This window comes from Scyliorhinus torazame, chromosome 7 (genome assembly GCF_047496885.1).
Source record: "Scyliorhinus torazame isolate Kashiwa2021f chromosome 7, sScyTor2.1, whole genome shotgun sequence".
NCBI classification, from domain to species: domain Eukaryota; kingdom Metazoa; phylum Chordata; class Chondrichthyes; order Carcharhiniformes; family Scyliorhinidae; genus Scyliorhinus; species Scyliorhinus torazame.
In genome coordinates, this window is record NC_092713.1 from 24,511,755 (window position 1) to 24,537,326 (window position 25,572).

Below are 25,572 nucleotides of genomic sequence, written 5' to 3' on the forward strand. Positions count from 1 at the left end.
ATTTCAAGGAGAGGTAGCTAGATTCTGTGTTGTTAGAGATGGCCATTGCTTGGAGCTTGAGTGGCAAAAAGCATTCAAATCACACATCGGCCCAAACCTGAAGGCTGTCCAGGCCTTGCTACATGCAGGCATGAACTGCTCTTTCCTCTTGCTCATTCGGGAAGTTTTGCTAATTTTCAAGGTGAGGAATTGTGCCACTCTGCTGTTTCCTAAACTGACTCTTCCAAGTTCCACCGCCTCCTGATTAAGCAGGAGTTTCCATACACACAGGTTGGCAAGACTGCAGAAATCATTGTCATACATGAGGGAGAAGGACTGGGGTGAGGGTGAGAAGGTGAGTGGAAAAAAGCTTGGGCGGAGTATAAACACTGATATTAGGCTAACTAGCTCATTTCTACGCTGTGGCTTCAACGCAAAATCTTGTAACAAAACACATTTACAAGAACAGAAGCTAAAACTGAATGGGGCATTGTTAAAAGGATGCAAAGTGCTGGCATTAAAAAAAGGAAAGATTTTATCTAAGCATTGCTTCGCCCGCCAAATATGATACTCATTAAACTGAAGCTGCCTTACCTGGCAGCCGTATATCCCCACTCATCAACACCACATGTAGTTTGATGACAACCAGCGTACGGTTTATTCCCTTTATGAAATGGTTCTCTTCGTTGCTCCCTCACTGCCCCCCCCCCCCCAGCACCGCCCCCCCTCCCCCCCAGCCCCCACCCCACCTTAAGTTTAGGATTCGCTTTTCATTTTTAAAAAAACAATTTAAATTGTTTTAGGCTGAGAACTATTGAAGAACAGGAGGAGCAAAACAAACCTCCAGCTGTGAAAAAAAAAGAGCTGCTGAAGTAATAAACAGTTAAAGTTCTCAAGAGCGATTTTCTTGCAGATGGTGGCAGTCATATTGCAATTCAGCTTCGGCGGATGGGCACTTTAAATAAATAAATAAATCACGTGCTAGGCAATCGCACAACCTTTCTCGGAGAGGCACACCTAGCTTATTACTTACCCTCATTGTCATCAAAAATAAATTTCCTCCGCGAAAGACAAATTATCAGGTTTCATGCGAAATAAAAGTCAAGAACAAGAGAGCATCTGTTTCCTCTATATTTTGTCTCCTCAATCCCTTACATATAAATGAATCATAATGTTCAAACTTGAATTAAGATCTGGAGCTAGATAAACAGTTAAACAGAGTTCCCATGGTAACTTCTGACACATAACTGTGATTGCATTATAATCCCATAGTAATCAAGTCAAAATGAAAGAAAGATGATAAGGCTGCTTTTTCCAATTTGCCATTCTGTTTCCCCCCTGCCCCCCCCCCCCCCCCCCCCACCCCCCACCTTTATTTTTCATTTTCCAATCAGGTCGTGACTATCATCCTGGTCATTGGAGTGTGGCCAAAATAGTATCGGTGAAAAAAAAAGAGCAGGCAAATGAACTCAGAGAAATGAATGTGCTGGGAGATTTTTTTTTCTACTCTCTTGCTTTCTCCCTCTCTCCCTAAGTGATGTATGTGTGAAAAGGATTTAAAAGATTACATTTCATAACTCAAATTAATTTAATTTAGCCTTTAAATTAACCATGACATGCAAGGAAAAAGAATTAAATAGACTACCAGAGTCAACTAGGGAAATATAGTGTATTTTATGATTGTTGATGTGAATTAATATGTCGGCTTCAGTTATATAACAAATTGAAGCCTCTGTTTTCATTGTCAGTGCATATTTCCACAACACTGAGAACGCCAGACATTAAACAATCAAGCAAGAAGAAGTGTTATATAATGACAGGTATAAAATGCACTACATCTTCAATAAATTAGGACTGTTGAAGATACGCTCTGCAAAAAAAAATGAAAACTTTTCCTTGTGGCGTCAGCTCTTCAATGCTGCACGGTACTCACATAATCTTCTTTCTTTTTGAAGGAGGGATTCCCTCCACATGAAGAAAGTCAAGGGCCTTCCACTTGCAAAGTCAGGGCAGTTCTTTAGCGTCAACTTAAGCCTGTGCACTGCTCTGCCATTGCCATGTAGGACAGCGGAAACGCTTTAAGGATCCTTGAGGAGGTCAAACATCCTGGCTGACTCATGGGAGTCCCTGGCCTCTGACCGATCAAAATGGAACAGGATCATTCGGGAAGGTGTCAAACACATTGAGAGACTTTGTCAGGAGGAATCAGAGGTGGACGACATGGTGGCGCAGTGGTTAGTACTGCTGATTCGCGGCGCCGAGGTCCCGGGTTCAATCCCAGCCCCGGGTCACTGTCCTTGTGGATTCGCGCATTCTCCCCGTGTCTGCATGGGTCTCACCCCCACAATCCAAAAGATGTGCAGGGTAGGTGGATTGGCCACGCTAAATTGTCCCTTAATTGGAAAAAAAAGGGGATACTCTAAATTTATTTCAAAAAAAGAAAGATTCAGAGGTGAAGATGAAGCATTGGAGAGAGTGCACAAAGCTCCGAATGTCTCATCAACCACCGACCGCCTCACCTGTGGCGGAGTCTGCAGATCACACATTGAACTTGTCAGCTGTCTTGGAGCCCATCGAGCCAGAGTGTAAGAAGGTCATTCTCAATGCTGAGGAACTGCAAAGGGATTTAAAGGAACATTGGAAATGCCATTACATACAAGGCTATGGACCAATTGCTGGAAAATGCAACTAGAATAGATGGGTGCTTGGTGGCTGGCGCAGACACGATGGGCCGAATGGCCTCTTGTTGTGCTGTATGACTCTATGATTGTACAAGCGTGCATTACCACCTGTTGTAAACCATGCATTTCCACTGGATTGGCCCATAATGATGTTTGGAAAAGTACTGCAGTGGTTTTCCCTTGCCTTCTGTAGTATGGCTGACCAGGAAACTCTCCCCTCTTCCCGCCTGCCAACGGGTGTATTGGAATGATTTACAAGCTGTTGGTCAATCTGTTCGCCCACATTACGGACATACCTTCCATGACCATCAACTCCTGAAGTGGATTTTGAACCCAGAGCTTCTCACTCAAGGCCAGGGACACTAACCACTGCAACACAAGACTTGGCATACACAGTGTGATTTTGCATAGTCAATAACTAATTGGCACTTATTAGTCACATTATGAAGATCGTGACCAAAATGACGTTGGATTCACAGCACAGAAACCAGCGATTTGGCCCAACAGGTTTGTTCCCGTGTTTATTCTCCACCTGAGGCAATTCCTTCACATGTATCAGTGGAAAAAATGTTATTGGCACCTGCACTCATTCAGTTTGGACATTGATGAATCAAACAGTTTGTCTGAAGAAGTATTTCCCCCAGCAATGTGTTGTAATGTAAAAAATGGCAAGGGTTGTTTGGAGGAGGTTTAGGAGACACATCTGCTAAACCCTTGAACAAGACCAGTGACAAACACTGAAACTGCTCTTTGGAAGGAAATAATTGCACCCACAGGCCCATCTGTGCCGACGCTGATGTAACCTTTTACAATCAGAATGTATTGAGGAGTGAACGTGTAAGTGGTATGCAGTCAATGGAAGGAATGTAATCACCAACATGCATGGACATGAGTCTGGCTCCTCCTCACCGTTGCTTTGTTTGGGAATGGAACTTCTGACAAAAAGTTACCTGATAGGTATCATTAAAAAATCCTGCACACCAGCACAATTATTGTACTTGTGTAATTTATGTCTGCAGCAAAACATCAGTCAGCCATACCCCATGATTTCCTAGTCATAAAAATCTACCTCAAGGTGTGACTTGTACATCAAATTATACAGTAATATCTGAGCTGATGTTTGCACTCGTGCTTCCAAGCTGCTGATCTTTAATTCTTCCACTCCAAAGGCTATAGTTTAAGCTGTAACTAATGACAGCTATTTAGCTATTGAGCCACCATTGATGGCTGAGATCAGCCGATAACAACAGCAGCGAATGTTGGAAGTATCTGTCATTATTGTGTGTTAGGACCAATCAGGCGTCCTGTTGCGCACAAGCACTGTAATTACCTGGGAAATTTAAACTTCCAATGGGCACATTTGCGCTGCCCAGAGTGTCTCTTACACTGATCTCAGTGTCAGGGACTTGGGCTAGATATGTGCTACTTACTCAGATACTTACCCTCTTACCCTAGATTGGTTATTATTTAATCTCTGGTGTAAATCAGAGGTTAACAATGTAACTCAGCCCATAACACCAAGTGACCCCCCCCCCCCCAATCATACCCGTGTCTGCGTAGATTTCCTCCGGGTGCTCCAGTTTGCTCCCAATGTCCAAAGATGTGCAGGTTAGGTGGATTGGCCATGCTAAACCTCCCATAAGTCCCTAAAGACGTGCTTTTAAGTGAATTGGACATTCTGAATTCTCCCTTAGTGTACTCGAACAGGCGCCGGAATGTTACGACTGGAGATTTTCACAGTAACTTCATTACAGTGTTAATTTAAGCCTACTTGTGACAATAGTAAAGATTATTATTATTAAATTGCTCCTTAGTGTCCAAAGATTAGGTGAGGTTATGGGGTTACAGGGATAGGACAGAGGATTGGGCCTAGGTAGGGTGCTCTTTTAGAGGGTCAGTGCAGACTGGATGGACTGAATGGACTCCTGCACTGTAGGGATTCTATGACTCACCCACCCGTCAGCTCACTCACAAACTGACTCACCCACCAACCCACCCACTCACCCACAAACTCACTCATCCACCCACTCACTCACCCACTGACTCACCCCCCGCTCACCCACAAACTCACTCACCCACTGACTCACTATCTCCCCCACTCAATCATCCACCCACCCACTCACACTCTCACATGTTCACCCATTCATTCTCCCACAAACTAACTCACCCACCCACACACTTACTTACCCACACACTCGCCCACCCACACACTCACCCACCCACACACTCACCCATCCACTCACTCACCTGCCCACTCACGTACCCACTCACTCACCCACCCACACACTCACCCACCCATACACTCACCCACCCACTCACTCACTTACCCACCTACTCGCCCACCCATACATTTGCCCACCCAAACATTCATCCACCAACCCACTCAACAACCTACTCATCCACCCACTTACTCACTCACCCACTCACCCACTCACTCACTCACTCCCCCACCACTCACCCACTTACTCACTCACCCACCCACTCACTCACTTCCCCACCACTCACCCACTCGTTTACCCATCCACCCACTCACATACCTATCCATTCACCCACACACTCACCCACCACTCACGCACCCACTCATTCATTGTCTCACCCACTCACTCCCCCATCCACTAGCGAATGAGTCTAAACAGGATTCCTGTATCTTTACTTAAATTTTCAGCCATTGGTAATTATCACTAATCTGAAGCAGTATTAATGCATAAATCCACTTTCCTTGCTAGGAAAAGATTTCAATCTTTGAATGTATATGTGGTATAAAATGCCTGTTACGGTAGTAAATATATCTCTAACAATGGGCAACTGACAGCTTCCATACACACAGCTGTCTGCATCACTCCTTTCATTCTTCCTTCAAGGTTGAGTAACTGTGAATGTTTATGAACATCAAGATTTTATTCACAAGTCCTGGACCACTTCAAACAGAATTAAGTGCATTCCAATCACATCCCTTCAGGCTTGAGTGATTTTGAAGTGGTCAGCTGGAAATTGATAGCACTATACTGTGTTTGAGGTGGTGCAGGACCTGTCAATCACAGCCTAGTAAAATCAATATTTATTTTTTTTAAATCCAATTAAGGGGCAATTTGTGGGAGCCAATCCACCTACCCTGCTCATCTTTGGGTTGTGGATTGTGGGGGTGAGCCCACACAGACATAGGGAGAATGTGCAAACTCCACATGGACAGGGACCTGGAGCTGCGATCAAACCCGGGTCCTAGTAAAATCAATATTAAAGAAAAATGAATGAATGGCTTGTACCTCAAAGATCTGAGGGGGTTTAAACATAGCTGACTTTTTTTTCTTTCTAGGAATTGACACGTGGTGCTTCCTCTGTCTGAGAAAGCAGTTGTATTTCCCAGGTGAGTATTACAGCAGTAATTGATTTCACTGCCTGTCTGGACTACTCTCTAGCTTCCACAAAGAGATTTCTCTTCTGGGTGGCTTTCTGACAGGAGTATCTTTTCTGGGGGCTTCCTGGCTGGCTCTCTCTTCTGGGGGTCTTTGGGGGTCCGTTTATTTAGAAGGTCTCTGGGAGGTCCCTTTATTATAGGTCTCTAGGGGTAGTTTTATTCAGTGGGCAAGTCAGATCACCCCTGTACTGGGAGGGAGGGGGGAACCCAGATGTTTCTGAGGGTGAGGGCTGAATTGTGCAGAGGGTGGGGGAAGCTGAATTGCAATGCGGGGTGTGGCCAGCTACGGGAAGTGCTTTGCATGGTGAAGGATTGGGATGGAGCACAAATCAGGTGCAATTCAGCTTCGGCTGGATTCTCCAATTTTAAGGGTAAGTGCCGACGCCGGCATGGGAACTGTGGCGTTTTACGATGCCAAAATCGCCGCCGAACCCTTACCGATCCTGGGACCGGTGAGGGGCTAGCAGCTGTGCCGGATAAAACTCCCGGCTCCCACGCCACAAATGGCCAGAGAGTGGCTGGGTTCGGTGGTGCAGCATGTGCACGGTGACGACCTGCAGCAGTCGCGCCATACGACATGGCGCCGGCCGTGCGCGACCCGACCTGCCAAATACTGCCCTCCTGGCCAACCCCATCAGTCCCCCCCCCCAACCCTCGCGGAATCCCCCTGGCCAGCAGCATGGCCTCTCAGCCGACTGTGACGGCTCTGGACACAGTCCGCGGCCGCCACGCCAGGTTCCCGACCGCTGAGACCACGCATCAACCGCGCGGTCAGGAACCCGGCCGATTGGGGGCGGAGCATCGGGGGAGGGCCTTCAGGTGACGCGCCAACACCGCTCCAATGGCGGACGCCGTACGGCACGCGGTGCGATGACGCCATTTCAGCAGAGAATAGAAAACCAGCCGCAAACCGCCGCCACGACTTGGGCAACAGAAGGGATTCTCCGCCCGATCACTGATTACGATATTGCCGTCGGGCAACGGTGAATCCGCCCGCCCACTGTCTCCCAAATGGAGAATATTGCCCAATATACATGTTGTAACCTGCTCTGACCTTTTCACAGATTTCCTTCAGTGACTTGCTCTGCAATAGTTGCTAAACATTATCCTGTTTTGTGGCTTGCGCTAGGACATAATTGTTTCTGAATTTTTTCGACCGTCAAAATTTGTCCTTGGGATGCGAGTGTTGCTGGAAAAGCAAGCATTGTTTTATTGTCATCATCATGGCTGAATTCATGCTCCAACGCAGACGAGGTTTTAGGTTGGCAAGGAGGGGTGAAATGGGATGAATGGGCTTTCCATTGGGACCCGCCCACACTGACTCCTCAGTGATTTGACTTTGCAGCGGGCAAAGCCTCAGATTGGACAATCACCCTTTCTCCCAATTGAGGCCCTTGGCCACTGAAGGGACGTTCCCCGTTTCAGGCTGGCAGGAAGATTTCTGGAGTATGGGGGAAGCACGAAAATGATTGGATTTAGGCCTCGGGTGGGAAAGGGTGGGGGTGGGTTCCTCCATTAGAAGCCCCCTTCTAACTTCCAGAGCACCCCACACAAGATCTGTTGGACACTGGACCTCCTTCCCCTCCCTGGCCTCTCGCCCAACACCCCAATCGCCCACTATTCCCCCCCCCCCCCCCCATCAAGCCTTCCCTACCCTTCCCACCCTGGGACCCCGAAAACTCACCATTCCAGCCACTCCTGCGACTTAGGCTCCATGGTCTTCCCGAGTTACTCTTCCGTCCATTGTAGTTTCTGTCGCTGCACGGACGAGAGAGTTGTCAGCGAACCACATTGTCTGACTCTATGGCTGGACTTGGAGGACAAGGGGCGGATGCCCCACCTGCAGCCAGCTGACGTTCATTTGAATGTGGAATGGCAGTGGGGCAAGCGGAGTCGGAATGTGTTCCCCCACTGACCCTTCCCGATGGCGGGACAGGCGACCCACCATCTGAAACATCTTGGCCTACATATGTTCTATTTGAAGATCATGAGACATGGGAGCAGAATTAGGCCATTTGACCCATCGAGTCTGCTCCGCCATTCAATCAATGTTGATATTTTCTCATCCCCATTCTCCTGCCTTCTCCCCATAACCCCTAATCCCCTTATTAATCAAGAACCTATCTATCTCTGTAGACACTCAGTGATCTGGCCTCCACAGCCTTCAAGGCAGGTTCTTGGCCCATTGTAATCTTTCCATGTCTCTCTATCCTGTGTCATTCTTTTCATTCGTCAATACCCTCAACACCTTTGTCCGTTCACACTCCTTAGCATTTCATTATTAGTTACTTTTTCTGTCCAACAGACCATTTCCATTCTCCAAATCCAGATTTCAAAGCTATTTTTCTCCTTCTATAAGGTCCATGTTTCACACCAAATGAAGCCCTGTCCTAGTCCTTTTTTGAGTTCAGTAAGAAGTCTTACAACACCAGGTTAAAGTCCAACAGGTTTGTTTCAAATCAGTAGCTTTCGGAGCACTGCTCCTTCCTCAGGTGAATGAGTTGTCATTCAGCATTCCTGTTAGTAGCTGTCTCTTGTTACCAAATGCGCCCTTTCCCATTGCAATCCTTGTTCTGATTTCTTTGTTGCAGCTTCCATCTGTAGATAGTGGCACAGTGTTAGCACTGCTGCCTCACAGCGCCAGGGGCCTGGATTCGATTCCGACCTTAGGAAACTGTCTGTGTGGAGTTTGCACATTCTTCCCGTGTCTACGTGGGTTTCCTCCGGTGCTCCGGTTTCCTTCCACAGCTCAAAGCTCTGCAATTTGGGTGGATTGGATCTGCTAAATTGTCCCTTGGTGGGGTTACAGGGATAGGATGGGGGATTGGGCCTAGGTTAGGACGCTCTTTCAGAGGGTCGGTGCAGAATCGATGGGCCGAATGGCCTCCTTCTGCATTGTAGGGATTCTATGGTTCAATGATATCATGCTTCCTAAATACTCACATTTTGCACCAGTTTGCGTTCTCTTCCTTTCATGAAATGTATGAATATTTCTTGGTGATTTTGAGATGTGCATCACTTTGGCTTTGGCAATGTTTTCTTTCATTCCTGCTGTTAGTAATCTAACTATTAATCATTGTAATCCTTCTTCTGTGCTTGCTCCAAGTGCTTTGTCATCTGCAAATCTAACTGGTGTTATCATTTGCACCCCCAAGTCTTAACATCAAATTCCAGCACTTATTGCTCATCCCTCATTACACCGAGCGGATAATGGTGAGCCAGCTTCTTGAACTACTGCAGCCCATGCGAAGGACGTACAGCCAAAATCCATTTCCTGCAGCAGTCCGATACAATTGAATGGCTCGCTCGACTATTTCAGCGGGTCGTTAAGAGTCAGCCACATTGCTGTGGGTCTGGAGTAATGTGTAGGCCAGACCGGGTAAGGACGGCAGATTTCCCTCCCAGACAGATATTAATGAACCAGTTGGGTTTTATTACAACTAATAATTGTTATTAATGAGACTAACATTTTATTCCAGATTAATTAATTGAATTTAAAGGGCCATTAATGCGATTTGATCTCATGTCTCCAGAGGATTAGTCTGGGCCTCTGCTTTACTCCAATCTACCATGCTGTCAAAAGTACTTTCTTTCAGGCACGGCAAGATCCCATGCTCTTTTTGGTACATTTTTGAGGGCAAACTGGCTGTTGCATTTGCCTAAACATGAAAACACTCACGCACTCCAGGAGAAAATGGTTGCGAGTGAATTGCTTTGAGACATTTTTGCAACATTTAATGAAGTGCCATATACCATTGGAGGCTGGTGGAAGTGACAGCCTGATAATTATCCTTGGCTCCTCGTTGCAAAAAGCTTAACTTCTAATCAGCTCTGTCTCTCTCTCCCCACAGTCAGTTGTGGAGAAGCGAAACTTGGCAGAGCCGATGTACCAACCAACCAAATGGGCAAAAGCTGACCAAACATCTCAATCTCCAAGTATAAAACTCCGACCTGCGAAGACAGGTCATTAGACTGAGGGGCAGTGGGATACGGCCCATTGTAACTTGACGTAGAGGTAAAACCATCATTTAAATATATTATTCCAGAACAAAATACCGATAGCAACAGTGGTGATTTTGAAGTTACAAGGGTGCACTGAAAACATGATGTTATTTTCTATCAGAGCATAGATTCCCTCACACCCCATCCCGGAATATATTGATTTTTGGCATCCGATTTATGTATTCTTTTACTCTGATCCCCTCACAATAAAGGCCAATGTGTCATTTGCCTTCCTAATTGCTTGATGCATCTGTATGCTAACTTTGTGCATCCCTTATATAAGCACACCCAAGGCTCATTGAACATGCTCATACGGGCAGCACGGTAGCATAGTGGGTAGCACAGTTGCTTCACAGCTCCAGGATCCCAGGTTCGATTCCCGGCTGGGTCACTGTCTGTACGGAGTCTGCACGTTCTCCCCCTGCCTGCGTGGGATTCCTCCGGGTGCTCCGGTTTCCTTCCACAGTCTAAAGATGTGCGGGTTCGGTGGATTGGCCAATGCTAAATTGTCCTTAGTGTCCAGAAAAAAGGTTAAGTGGGGGTTACAGGGTTACGGGATAGGGTAGATACGTGGGCTTGAGTAGGGTGCTCTTTGTAAGGGCTGGTGCAGACTCGATGGGCCGAATGGCCTCCTTCTGCACTGTATGATCTATGATCTATGAACATCAAAACTTACAAGTAAATAAAAGTAAAGCTGCCTTAGACCCAGGTGACCATAGTCCTAGGTGACCATACCCTTTGAGGGGGCGAGCTGACTGGTGGTGATTTAACCTGAGGATAACAACACCTCAGGCGAGGGGCAAGGTTGAGAAGGCCTCAGCCGATACAGGAATTGAACCCCTGATGTTGGCCTCCCTCTGCATCACGAACCAGCTGTCCGGCCAACTGAGCTAAATCAACACCACTTACAACATCCTTTCAAAAAATATTCTGCTTTTCTATTCTTATGACCAAAGTGAATAACTTCACACTTTCCGACGTTATATCTGCCATCTTGTTGCCCACTCACTTAACCTGTAGCCTCCCTGTGTCCTCCACACAACTTACCTTTCCACCTAGTTTTGTATCATCAGCAAACTTAGATACATCACTCACTGTCTCTTAATCTAAATCATTAATACAGATTGCAAATAGTTGAGGCCCTAGCACTGATCCTTGCAATACTCCACTATAATACCTGCTGGCTCGAAAAAGCATCATTTATGCCCACTCTCTGCTTTTTATCCATTAAACAATCCTCTATTCATGCTAAAATATTACCCCTAATATTTATCTAGTAATCTACTGTGTGGGACCTTATTGACTGCCTTTTGAAGACCCAGATATACTACATCTTCTGGTTCCCCTTTATCTACCCTAATAGTTACATCCTTGAAAAACTCTAATACATTCGTCAAGCAGGGTTTGTTTTTGGCAAAAACCATGTTGACTTGCTCTAACCATATTACATCTTTATAAATGCACTATTAAGACTTCCTTAATAAAGGGCAGCATGGTGGCGCACGATGGCACTGCTGCTTCAAGGCGCCGAGGTCCCAAGTTCGATCCCGGCTCTGGGTGACTGTCCATGTGGAGTTTGCACATTCTCCCCGTGTCTGTGTGGGTTTCGCCCCGACAACCCAAAGATGTGCAGGCGAGGTGGACTGGCCACGCTAAATTGCCCCTTAATTGGAAAAAGTGAATTGAGTACTCTAAATTTATTTTTTAAAAAGACTTCAAACAAAGAACAAAGAACAAAGAAATGTACAGCACAGGAACAGGCCCTTCGGCCCTCCAAGCCCGTGCCAACCATGCTGCCCGACTAAACTACAATCTTCTACACTTCCTGGGTCCGTATCCTTCTATTCCATCCTATTCATATATTTGTCAAGATGCCCCTTAAATGTCCCTATCGTCCCTGCTTCCACTACCACCTCCGGTAGCGAGTTCCAGGCAACCAATACCCTCTGCGTAAAAAACTTGCCTCGTACATCTACTCTAAACCTTGCCCCTCTCACCTTAAACCTATGCCCCCTAGTAATTGACCCCTCTACCCTGGGGAAAAGCCTCTGACTATCCACTCTGTCTATGCCCCTCATAATTTTGTATACCTCTATCAGGTCTCCCCTCAACCTCCTTCGTTCCAGTGAGAACAAACCGAATTTATTCAACCGCTCCTCATAGCTAATGCCCTCCATACCAGGCAACATTCTGGTAAATCTCTTCTGCACCCTCTCTAAAGCCTCCACATCCTTCTGGTAGTGTGGCGACCAGAATTGAACACTATACTCCAAGTGTGGCCTAACTAAGGTTCTATACAGCTGCAACATGACTTGCCAATTCTTATACTCAATGCCCCGGCCAATGAAGGCAAGCATGCCGTATGCCTTCTTGACTACCTTCTCCACCTGTGTTGCCCCTTTCAATGACCTGTGGACCTGTACTCCTAGATCTCTTTGACTTTCAATACCCTTGAGCGTTCTACCATTCACTGTATATTCCCTACCTGCATTAGACCTTCCAAAATGCATTACCTCACATTTGTCCGGATTAAACTCCATCTGCCATCTCTCCGCCCAAGTCTCCAGACAATCTAAATCCTGCTGTATCCTCCGACAGTCCTCATCGCTATCCGCAATTCCACCAACCTTTGTGTCGTCTGCAAACTTACTAATCAGACCAGTTACATTTTCCTCCAAATCATTTATATATACTACAAAGAGCAAAGGTCCCAGCACTGATCCCTGTGGAACACCACTGGTCACAGCCCTCCAATTAGAAAAGCATCCCTCTATTGCTACTCTCTGCCTTCTATGGCCTAGCCAGTTCTGTATCCTTGCCAGCTCACCCCTGATCCCGTGTGACTTCACCTTTTGTACTAGTCTACCATGAGGGACCTTGTCAAAGGCCTTACTGAAGTCCATATAGACAACATCTACTGCCCTACCTGCATCAATCATCTTAGTGACAGCCTCGAAGAACTCTATCAAGTTAGTGAGACACGACCTCCCCTTCACAAAACCGTGCTGCCTCTCACTAATACGTCCATTTGCTTCCAAATGGGAGTAGATCCTGTCTCGAAGAATTCTCTCCAGTAATTTCCCTACCACTGAAGTAAGGCTCACCGGCCTGTAGTTCCCGGGATTATCCTTGCTACCCTTCTTAAACAGAGGAACAACATTGGCTATTCTCCAGTCCTCCGAGACATCCCCTGAAGACAGCGAGGATCCAAAGATTTCTGTCAAGGCCTCAGCAATTTCCTCTCCAGCCTCCTTCAGTATTCTGGGGTAGATCCCATCAGGCCCTGGGGACTTATCTACCTTAATATTTTTTAAGACACCCAACATCTCGTCTTTTTGGATCACAATGTGACCCAGGCTATCTACACCCCCTTCTCCAGACTCAACATCTACCAATTCCTTCTCTTTGGTGAATACTGAGGCAAAGTATTCATTTAGTACCTCGCCCATTTCCTCTGGCTCCACACATAGATTCCCTTGCCTATCCTTCAGTGGGCCAACCCTTTCACTGGCTACCCTCTTGCTTTTTATGTACGTGTAAAAAGCCTTGGGATTTTCCTTAACCCTATTTGCCAATGACTTTTCATGACCCCTTCTAGCCCTCCTGACTCCTTGCTTAAGTTCCTTCCTACTTTCCTTATATTCCACGCAGGCTTCGTCTGTTCCCAGCCTTTTAGCCCTGACAAATGCCTCCTTTTTCTTTTTGACGAGGCCTACAATATCACTCGTCATCCAAGGTTCCCGAAAATTGCCGTATTTATCTTTCTTCCTCACAGGAACATGCCGGTCCTGTATTCCTTTCAACTGCCACTTGAAAGCCTCCCACATGTCAGATGTTGATTTGCCCTCAAACATCCGCCCCCAATCTATGTTCTTCAGTTCCCGCCTAATATTGTTATAATTAGCCTTCCCCCAATTTAGCACATTCATCCTCGGACCACTCTTATCCTTGTCCACCAGTACTTTAAAACTTACTGAATTGTGGTCACTGTTACCGAAATGCTCCCCTACTGAAACATCTACCACCTGGCCGGGCTCATTCCCCAATACCAGGTCCAGTACCGCCCCTTCCCTAGTTGGACTGTCTACATATTGTTTTAAGAAGCCCTCCTGGATGCTCCTTACAAACTCCGCCCCGTCTAAGCCCCTGGCACTAAGTGAGTCCCAGTCAATATTGGGGAAGTTGAAGTCTCCCATCACCACAACCCTGTTGTTTTTACTCTTTTCCAAAATCTGTCTACCTATCTGCTCCTCTATCTCCCGCTGGCTGTTGGGAGGCCTGTAGTATACCCCCAACATTGAGACTGCACCCTTCTTATTCCTGATCTCTACCCATATAGCCTCACTGCCCTCTGAGGTGCCCTCTCACAGTACAGCTGTGATATTCTCCCGAACAAGTAGCGCAACTCCACCTCCACCTTTCCTTAATAAAAGAGTCCAGCATTTTCCCAACAACTGATGTTAAGTTAACTTGCCTGTCGTTCATTGTTTTCTCTCTACCTCCTTTCTTAAAAACAGATGTAACATTTGCCAACTTCTAATTTAATGGAACCATTCCCAAATTTAAGGACGTTTGGAAAATCACAGCTAGCACACCCACTATATCTGCAACTATCTACTTTAGAACTCCAGTGTGGAGGCTATTTGGTCCTGGGGATTTGTCTGATTTTATTTGCTTTCGTTTCTCCAACACTCCTTTACTCCTTTTATAAACCATCACAAAAACATTCTACAGCGGGCCAAAGTCAGTAATCATGGGGCAGCATTAATCATTTGTCAAAGAAAAAACAGCAATAAATAAGCTTTCACATAAGATTATGATCAGAAACGTCCCAGTTAGTATCTTTCAGTAAAATAAAAAAACTACCTGTTTCCCCGGTATTGTATTTAGTGGGTACCCCGCTCATGTGCTGGGTAATTCCTCTAGGAAGTTCAATGTAAGGATTTACACAGCAATTGCCCAGAAGAGCTAGCCTCCCCTGGACAATTGCGCTGGGCCTGATAGTTACTCTGAAAGAGTTAGAAGGGGAAAAGAAATCACTTCTACCTCCAAAGTAACTATTTAAACACCCAGGATAGCTCCTCCTGTCTTATCCAGTCTGAGTGAGGAGGATCGGGCGAGGCAGAGGCTTTTGGAATATCAATGTGGGTAAGTCCATCCAGAGTGGCAACCCACCCAAGATTGCCACTCTGAGGAAGTTACGGGCCATAAAGTTTGTAAAAGATCCATTTTAGTAACTTATATTTAATAATTCTTTTTTGAGGTGGGACAAATGTAAAATACATACACCTGTACTTGTGATTCTCAGAAACCATAAGATCATAAGACGTAGGAGCAGAAGTGGGCCATTCGGCCCATCACGTCTGCTCCGCCATTCAATGAGATCATGACTGATCTGATGTGATAATCCTCAACTCCACTTTCACACCTTCGCCCCATAACCCTTTTTCCTCTTACAAATTAAAAACCCTTCTATTTAAGCTTTGAATATAACTAACGACACAGCCGCTGCAGCTCTCTGCAGTAAAGAATTCCACAGATTCGCTATCGCCTGAGAGAAGAAATTCCTCCTCATCTGAGTTTTAAATGGACGATGACCCCGTAATCTGAGATTACGCCCCCTTGTCCTAGACTCTCTTGCAAGGGGAAACCATCTCTCGGCATCTATTCTGTCAAGACCCCCCTGAGAATCCTACATGTCTCATTCTTCTAAACTCCAGTGAATACAGGTCCAACCTGATCAACCTCTCCTCATAAGAAAATCCCTCCATACTCAGGATCCACCTACTGAGCCTTCTCTGGACTGCCTCCAGTGCCAGTAGATAATGGGACAATGGTAATGTGGCCCCTTTCAGGAGGCAGGCTCCATGGACAATGTGATCAGCTCGGGACCAATTGCACGGGAATGTGTGAACCATGGCCAATGGGGGGTTTGCGTAGGGTGCTGGGAGCAGGGCCCCACGCAGTGTGGGCCAGAATCTGAAGTGTAAAGACCTGAACCCCTTGTGATTATTACTGGAAGCCTCCAGTGTATATCTTGAGCCACCATACTGGCGACGAGGTTAAAGTTTTCGATCACAGCCGACAGTCATTGTGATTTGAGAGGGGGAAGGGAGGAACAGTTCAGGAAACAAAGAAGCTCCAACAAGAGTCAAAATCATTTAAACCGTGAGTGGAAATGTCTATCACTGGCAAACTAGACCCAAGAAAGCGATGAGATAGTTCAGGCGATGGGGTGCGCCAAACAATGCAGAGGTTAGGGTAGCATGGTGGTACAGTGGTTAGCACTGGGACTATGGCCCTGAGGACCCGGGTTCGAATCCCAGTCCTGGGTTACTGTCCATGTGGAGTTTGCACATTCTCCCCGTGTTTGCATGGGTTTCACCCCCACAACCCAAAGATGTGCAGGTTAGGTGGATTGGCCACGCTAAATTGCCCCTTAATGGGAAGAACATAATAATTAGGTACTCTAAATTTATTTATTTTTTAAACAAAAAAAATGCAGAAGTTAACAAAGCATGGGACTGTACGTCAGTGAGGTTTGCGACGGGATCAACAGGCACAGCTCAGAACCAGACATGGTCCTCGGGACATGACCATTGTAGCCACCTAAAATGGCTGATTCCCGATTAGAATGGTCAAACCCCGATCTAAAATGGCGAACGAAAGAGGCTGATGGGAAAATCAGCCAACAGGACTCAAACGGACAGCTGCAGGTAAAACAGTGCATTCGGCTCTGGGGAAGTCAGCCCAGACCGATACCTGCAGCCATCAACATCACAACAACCCAGCCATCTGCATAGTAAGCAGCCATCCCCGGGAACAATTGCTACATATTAGCAACATAAAGCCGATCCAGATTTTTCGGCGCCAGCAGTGGCTGTGACAAAGGAAGGTAGGCGACCACCCCCCCCCCCCCCCCCCCGATCAAGGAATCGCCCCATTATTGGAGCATATCGAACCCAGTGATTGGGACCAAGTCCAATCACTTGGAACCAGGTACGAGGTCCGCCCCGAGAGGCGGGATGCCCCTGGGGACTATAAAAATAGGGGCCAAGTGCAGATCGACCCTTCTTCTCCTGCTCACAACCTTCGAGACCCTTCGACAAAGAAACAAGTAAGTCTTACTCCAGCGATCGCTACCAGATAGGTGCTCCAGACTATCGACTCGTACCAGCCTTTTGAATCCCGCAGGCCAGACCCAATTCGATAGACCATTCGTTTCCCTGACCTGGGGGGCCATCTCCAAAGTTAAGTATTGGCCTTTAGTGGTAGGTAGTAGTCTAGAAGTAGGATTATTGTACAAGTATTTATTGCTGTATATAATAAATGATCGTTGATTTAACTTTTACTAAGCGGTGTGCTGCATTATTAATCATTACTTGAGCTTGAACCATGTGGCGGTATCAGAAAGATACCTGGCGACTCGTGAGCAAAGGTGACAGAATTAGAGCAAATAAAACTAAGGCTAATAAGAGCAACATTTTGGCGACATCCTGACGGGACCCGATCTAGAAGTGGAAAACCACTCCGGGAGAACCCAAGAAATTTGATTTAGAATCCAATTAGAAAAAAAAACCCACAAGTGTTCAAGCAGTTCTGATTAATAATTCATAATTCGGAAGTGTGTGTATGCATGCGTAACTAACAGGGCTATAAGGTAATACCGATAGATTTTGTTGCGTCAAAACTGTCGGAAGTCTGTATTTTCGGAAATTAGCGCAAACCGTACCCGCATCTACGACACCGCCTTCGCCCCCTGTTCCCAATCTAAATGAAGCAAGCGAATAGGAAAGATGGCCATGCAGGCAATGCAACGCCTCACGAACCCCGAGGAATTTGCGGTCGCAGCGACCAGCAGCAGTAGTGTCCCAGTGTCCCACTTGGGAAGAGGAAATTCGGAAATACCTCAAAGGCAAAGGATGGCCCATGTGGAATTATTTCTGCAATAATGACGACTCAGGTCCTGGATGTATAGGGCATACTTGGCGGGAGAACATGAGTGAGATCCATAAAAAGAACTTAGCAAAAGCTCGCAAGCCGATGGCAATTGTGTCCTGTCTGGCACAATTGCGAGGCACAGAGGAGGTCGTCAAGACGCTCCGCAAAGAAGTAGAGGGCATACATCGTATGAGTAAAGTCGATGTATGCGAGGTGGAGAAAGAGAATCTGGAATTAAGGAGGAAATTAGCAGCAAAGGACGAAGAGGTGGCTGACGCCAAACGGGGTCACCAGTCTTGTCTGGCGCATTTGAGTAGTTTCCAGTCCCAGTATGAGAAGGCTTATCAGGACACGCAGCGTGCAGTCCTGGTAAAGAAAGAAACAGAGAAGCAGGTGGAGACGCTACAGAAACAATGTAGTGATCTCAAGGCAGCCTTGAGAGCGCTCCACGCTGCAACCACAGAACAAAGGCAGAGCACCATAGACCATGCAAAGTGCCGGAAGCAAATTGCAGACCTGCAATCACTGCTTTCTGTCCAGAAGGGATTTCAAGAAACCTTTGGGGAAAAGTTAGACCAGGAAGACGGCCCTGATTGGGAAGAATTACAGGAAACAGCGCAGAGATATGTTCAGGGAACATGTGCGCAGGGAAAGCCCCAAAGGAGAAAAGCACCCCCACCCCCCACATAGCAGGTAGTTCAGGCTCCCATGAACCCTGTAACAACCCACTGCACAGCCACAGCAGACGAGGCGGAATTCCTATATTCCACCCCCCTCACAGTGACCCAATTACGGGACGCGTGTGCAAAAATCACACCGTTCCTCCCCGCTTCCGACCCACACCATTTCTTTGCCCCCGTCAAACATCAGGCGACCATGTACGGCCTGGATGAGAGAGAGCATGTAAAGCTCATGGTTCTAAGTTTGGATCCATCGGTAGCAGCAGCCCTTCCCGACCCACAGAACGTAGGAGGAGGCACCCTTGCAGAAATGCATACTGCGATCCTGGATGCGATCGGGTATAACTGGGGTGACCCCGTAGATGGCCTAAATAAGTGTAGGCAGAAGAAGTCTGAACACCCCACAGCGTTCGCAGGACGCCTGTGGATTCTCTTCGAAGCTGTTTTTGGAGACGTAGACCGTGCGCATTTGTCCCCAGACAATATGGCCAAATGGACCCGCACCCTTATCTCCCATGCCACAGAGGCAGGACAGAATGCCTGCAATAGTTATGATCCCTCGGAGGATGCTCATAACGAGAAGTGGGTGGTTAAAAGATTGTCCCGCGTTTGGGAGCAGTCTGTTCACAATAGACCCGCCGCTAAAACCACCGAGGAAAAGCATGCTGCCGCAGACATGCAGGCAGTAAAAGCCACACCTCACAACCCCACCTGGGTAAATGAGGGAAAGAACAGCCCCCCACCCAAATCACAAGAATGTTACAACTGCGGACAGTTGGGACATTTTGCAAAAGAGTGCAATGGCCCCAAAAAGTCACAGAAAGCCCAACAAACAGGCACTCTGAGTAAGAAAAAGGCAGAGCCCATCCAGAGCGTTAGCGCCCGTTCGGATCAGACGGACTTGACCGAAACAGACTGACGGTGTACGGGCTCCCCCAGTTGGGTCTGCGATACCCTTTGGGATAGGTCAGGACGACCCATAGTTGCAGCAAAGATTCGGAGACAGCCTATCGAGTTTCTTTGGGACACAGGAGGGTCCCGCACCACCATAAATTCCTCCACCCTTTTTCAAAAGGACACGTGGCCCACTACAGCCACTATCACCCTCAGCGGCTTTACAGGCCACTCACAGCAGGGACACATCACGGCCCCTGTACCCATTCAAATAGGAAACATTACCACAAAACACCCCGTAGTTTTAGTAGACCTGCCCCACACAGCAGAACACATTCTGGGAATCGACTTTATGAATTCCCACCACCTATCCTTCGATCCAGTCAACCAGTGTGAGCCCCTGCAACGCTCACCATAGGGGACTACATGAACAAAATTAGCGCAGTAGGTGAGTTTTGGTTCAACCCCACCACAATCAGCACGGACCGGCAGGTTAGAGCAGTCCTGCAAAAGAACAGGGCAGCATTCGCGACCCACAAGCACGACTGTGGACGAATGACTGGCTCCGTACAAGTAACAGGACCGGACCCTAGACCCCAAAAGCAGTACGGATTCCCCCTAGAAGCAGAGGGAGAAATCCTAAAAGTTATAGAGAGCCTATTAGAGCAGGGCGTACGAAGATCGGTAGCCTCAACTAATAATGCCCCGATTTGGCCAGTAAGGAAGCCCGACGGATAATGGCGCCTGACCATTGATTATCTGGAACTCAATAAAGTCACCCCCGCAGCAGCCCCCACCGTAGCAACAAGTCCCGAGACCATGCTCAAACAGGGACTCAATTCCCGCTATTTCACGGTTTTGGACGTCAGTAATGGATTCTGGTCCATTCCATTGGCAAAGGCGTGCCAGTATAAATTTGCCTTCAGCTTTAGAGCGCAGCAGTACACGTGGACATGCCTGCCACAAGGCTTCCACAACTCCCCCTCCATTTTCCACCGACAGCTGGCAAATGGACTAGCAAAATGTTCTCGCCCCGAATGTCTGGTACAGTATGTAGATGATCTACTACTGCAGACAGACACTAAGGAAGAGCACATTGAGCTTCTGTCCGAACTCCTGGAATTGTTACATTCCATTGGCTGTAAAGTCAACCCCAAAAAGGCCCAGATATGTGGTGATGTGCATCACTGTAAATACATGTAAGCTAGACAGACACTAGAGGGAGCACCAGAAACATCACACACACACACTCAACCAATAGATAAGTTAGGTGGGAGGCGACCAATGGACATTCACGATACACCAGGAGGTGACACGACCACAGGGGGGCATTACACCAACCCATACATAAAGGACACCACACACATGATCAGCCCTTTTCGGCCAGTGGAGACAGTCAGTGAGGAAAGGCACAGGGTTGATTCATTATCACACCCAACACATGGAAGACAGCAGCTGGTTAGGCAGTTTAGGTAGCTACAATAGGATTAGCAGTAGTGTCGAACTCAAATTATAAAAGTGTACATAGTGTAAATAAATGAGTTGAAGTTATTTACAGGTCTCGACCTTCCTTGACAAATGCAACACAAGGAAGCCGCTTATGTTACAAAGGAAACAACAAAACATGGTACCAGTAGTGAACTGCTGAAATCCAGATAGCCATACCTCAGCGTACAGTGACAACCAGCAATACCCAGGCAAGATGTACGGGCTCCCGATTCCGCAGCAGCTCCAGTGCCACGGCGATCTCCGCGAGAACTGGCAGCGATTCCGGCAGGCGTTTGAATTCTACTTGGTGGCAGCCGAACTTAAAGACCTGGCCGATAATGAAAAAGTAGAGTTTCTCCTCACCATCGCCGGTGTAAAAGCAGAGGAAATCTTTTAAAAATTCAAGTTCTCCAAGGGGCAAAACAGGTCCGACTTCCAGGCAGTCCTGGACAAATTCGGCAAATACTGTGAGGAAAACACACTCCAATCGGCAAGGAAAGGTAAGAGAAGCGCCAGTACTTACCTCGAGGCCGAGGGCCCGGACCAGAGAGCGATTTGGGTCGAGGTCGGCGGCCATCTTGCTAAAGGGACTACACTAGCGCAGTTGCGCGAGAAGTGCGCAGAACCGGAAAGTTCGTTTGCGCATGCGCGAGACGCCGTGCATGCGCAATCAAGAAAACGGCCATCGGTAAAGGAACAGCGATCTGCGCATGCGCAATCGCTTCCTACGTGCTACGTCACGCGCGTCATGACGTCAGAGGCCCCAGACCGCACCAATTGAAAGGGGAAATGTCCCAAATCAAAGAAAAAAATCTTTTAAAGCTGTAAAACCACCTTCCTTCACCTGGAATGACAGCACAATGCCTCAAATTGAACCAGGAAATGAATTTAACCTCCGAAGAACCCTGCAGCAAGCAGTTACCTACGCACAAACCGATGATACCAACCTTTACATTTTTTCTGGACCTCGCGAGCCCAATGACAGCTCCATGGTCCTATACGACTATGACTCGGACAAACCTTTCGTGTTGCACATTGGTGACCCCCACATTGAATCCGACGCAGATGCGGATTCATTTTTCGGATTTGAGGATCTTCAACCCAGCAGATATGACGTCCCAACTCATCTGTGCAGGATGATGCTGCAGCCTGACATTAAGAGACAGAAAGCGGTACAAGCCCACAGAGAGTGGCCTGCTGCTGCACAGAGCGTGGTCTATGCCCCGCTCAGGGTTCCCGGCTCTACAAAAGAAGGCATGCAAGACTCCACACTGCACTCCTTGCAGGAACAAGCAGACTCCAGAGCGCAGTCCTTGCACGAACAAGAAGTGACTCCAGTGTCACAAGCCTCCACAGAGAGCTCGTGGACAGCCTCCATGATAGAAGCAATGCAAGACTCCAATGCGCAGTCCTTGCAGGAACAAGACCATGAGGGTCTAGCAACCTCCTCTGACCAACTAGCGGCAGATGATGCAAGTCTGCCATGCTCACGTAAACAGCAAGAAGGCTATAACAGTCTACCACGCTCCACTGCACAGCAGGACGACCATGACGGTCTATCATGCTACAATGAAGGGCACAGCGCTGATGACTGTTCAAGCCCAAATGAAGACAAACCAAAGGAATCGCCTCTTCCAAGCCTGAAGAAAAAAGGATTATGCGCTGACTTTCAGGATCATTCTAGCCGAAGAGATATTAATAATGCTGCACAGTCACAGGAGGATGCTGAGGATTTGCTAAAGAAATTGCTTGTATGTCTAACTTGCATGGAGCAGACTGAAAATTGCCATTGCTTTAGTACGGATCGAAAAAATGGACAAGACATTGATCCTCATTTAATGGAAATAACACAACCTGAATCATATCTACAGCAGGGACAAGTGTCTCCCTTCAATACAAAACCGCAAAGTCCCAACTTCAGAGACCAGCAGTTAGTCAGTAATGACTCTTCAACCCCTGATGGGAATATTAATCGCATTGAACCTCTGCATACTCCACTGATAAATGAGCAGAACATTGGAGCAAAAATCCTGAGGACACCGACATCGAGTAGCCAGATAAAGCACTTAAAACCCGCAGCAGTTTCAAGTGAACAAATTGTGCTTTCCAGTGATGGTGAAGATGCAGATAAGGTCGACCCGATTATCCATTGTACCACATTAACTCCAGAGATTAAGCATTTATGTCTGGGGAGTAGAATGTGGGCAATTGAGAACAGTAAAAGAGAGACTGTGACTGTGCCAGTCCCAGAAAAATCAGAGCCAGAGACTATGAAGGCATGTACATTAGAAAAGGATGCATATGAAGTAACTGAGAAGAAAATTGAAATGGACTGTTCTTTGGAAACCAGTACAATGACGAAAGAAACATTGGATCTAACATTTGATGCCCTACATATGGGAGAAATTGAGGGAAATGAACAAGGTTCTGTAATGTCTGGGGGAAGATTTAAAATTCCAAAGAAGAAAAGCCCAAATGAAGGACAACGGCAAGACAATGACAGTCCACCCACATTGTTTGCACCACCAGATGAAAACTCTGACAATTTACCCAACCCTAGTGAACAGCAAGCAGCTACTGAGGATCTACCCACGGTATGTGAAACGAGTGACGACAGCATCCCACTTCCCATGCAAAAGGTGCAAAGTGACAGACCTCAGCTAGTGCGTACAGAGGCACTCGACGATCACGGTGAGACCACTAGTGACTCCGGTGACACCACACTACTTCCATCCTCAATTGCTCGAACCTCTCCACTAGTTAATGCATTCCTGCATGTTCCGACTCCAGACGTGCAGCTTCAAGAAATCTCAGCTGACTCCAGTGAACCTGCTAAGACTCTGGACGGGGAGCATCAACAAAAAACAGACCAGACTCCAGATGGGGAGCAATCAAACGCCGACTCTGATTCACGTAAGCCAGACTTTACTCCAGACAGGCAGTGTCGCAACCTCAGTGATGGCACGCTCAGGGTGACAGCAGATGCCACAACGACAGGAGATGGATCACGTGACAATCACACTGGGTCAGCAATAACAAGCAGCAGCTACAGTCCAAGAGGAATACACCAATTTACACCACAGCTATGTCCACACTTTTGTTCCACACCGACAGTGAGGCCAATGACAGCTCATGCTGGACAAACCCAGTATTCAGGCCTGCAGCAGCCAGCAGTCTATGCAGCACATTCTCAAACAGGCCAGCACTACGGATTGCCCACTAATGGAATCAAGACCGAAGGAGGACTACCGCCAGCGCAATCTGCACTACAGACTGGATGCCTTAGTTACTGCCCAGGATTTGCTGCACCACAGCCTGGCCAGACAGCATATTCCTACCAGATGCAAGGTTCTAGTTTCACACCATCACCAGACATTGATGCGAGCAGCAATTCTGTCTCCAAATCGACATGCTTCAACGCTTCTCAGCAGAATCACCCTTCCAGCACAGCATGTGGCCAGAACCAGTATGCACAGTCTCATCCGACTTCAACATCTGGCACATCCATGATCTCGAATGATACTGTTAATGGTACCTCTTCAATGTCAACGACCTATCAGCTACAAGATGCCATCCGACAGCACCACCACAAACGTAAAAAGAAAAAGACTCCAAAGCGGACAGCGCAGTGATTCGACCACTTCTTGGTTCCTGTTGATGGCGTTCATAACCAAGAGAGACATTTGACCATGATGATTGATGGTTTCTGGACTCACATGAATGATTTGGACTTATTGTTTAATCACCATTCCCATGACTTGTATATACCTTACCTTCTCTACCTGTTCTTTGTTCAGTTTTTCTTCAAGTGTACAGAAAATATGAACATATAAAAAGGGGAGGATGTGGTGATGTGCATCACTGTAAATACATGTAAGCTAGACTGACACTAGAGGGAGCACCAGAAACATCACACACACACACACTCAACCAATAGATAAGTTAGGTGGGAGGCGACCAATGGACATTCACGATACACAAGGAGGTGACATGACCACAGGGGGGCATTACACCAACCCATACATAAAGGACACCACACACATGATCAGCCCTTTTCGGCCAGTGGAGACAGTCAGTGAGGAAAGGCACAGGGTTGATTCATTATCACACCCAACACGTGGAAGACAGCAGCTGGTTAGTCAGTTTAGGTAGCTACAATAGGATTAGCAGTAGTGTCGAACTCAAGTTATAAAAGTGTACATAGTGTAAATAAATGAGTTGAAGTTATTTACACGTCTCGACCTTCCTTGACAAATGCAACACAAGGAAGCCGCTTATGTTACAAAGGAAACATAACAAAACAAGATATTGGAAGAAAAAGTGGTATATTTGGGTACAATTATCACTCACGGCAAACGCGAGATTGAGCATAAAAGAATTGACTCGATCGCTAAATTGCCCCTTCCCCAGAACGTTTCAGCCCTCCTGTCGTTTTTAGGACTAGTTGGCTACTGCCGAAACCACATTGACGGTTTCGCCAGCAAGGCAGCGC

General features: G+C 47.1%; 1 long non-coding RNA gene across 1 annotated transcript in view; it reads right to left on the reverse strand.

The window, feature by feature from the left end:
* Nucleotides 1–2,148: 2,148 nt before the first annotated feature.
* The window catches only part of LOC140426096 (uncharacterized), an 80,427-nt gene continuing 57,003 nt past the window's right edge, over nucleotides 2,149–25,572 (reverse strand). Inside the window, exon 3 of the long non-coding RNA XR_011948127.1 lies at nucleotides 2,149–2,593. This is a non-coding gene — a long non-coding RNA (uncharacterized lncRNA). The remainder of the gene's footprint in view (nucleotides 2,594–25,572) is intronic.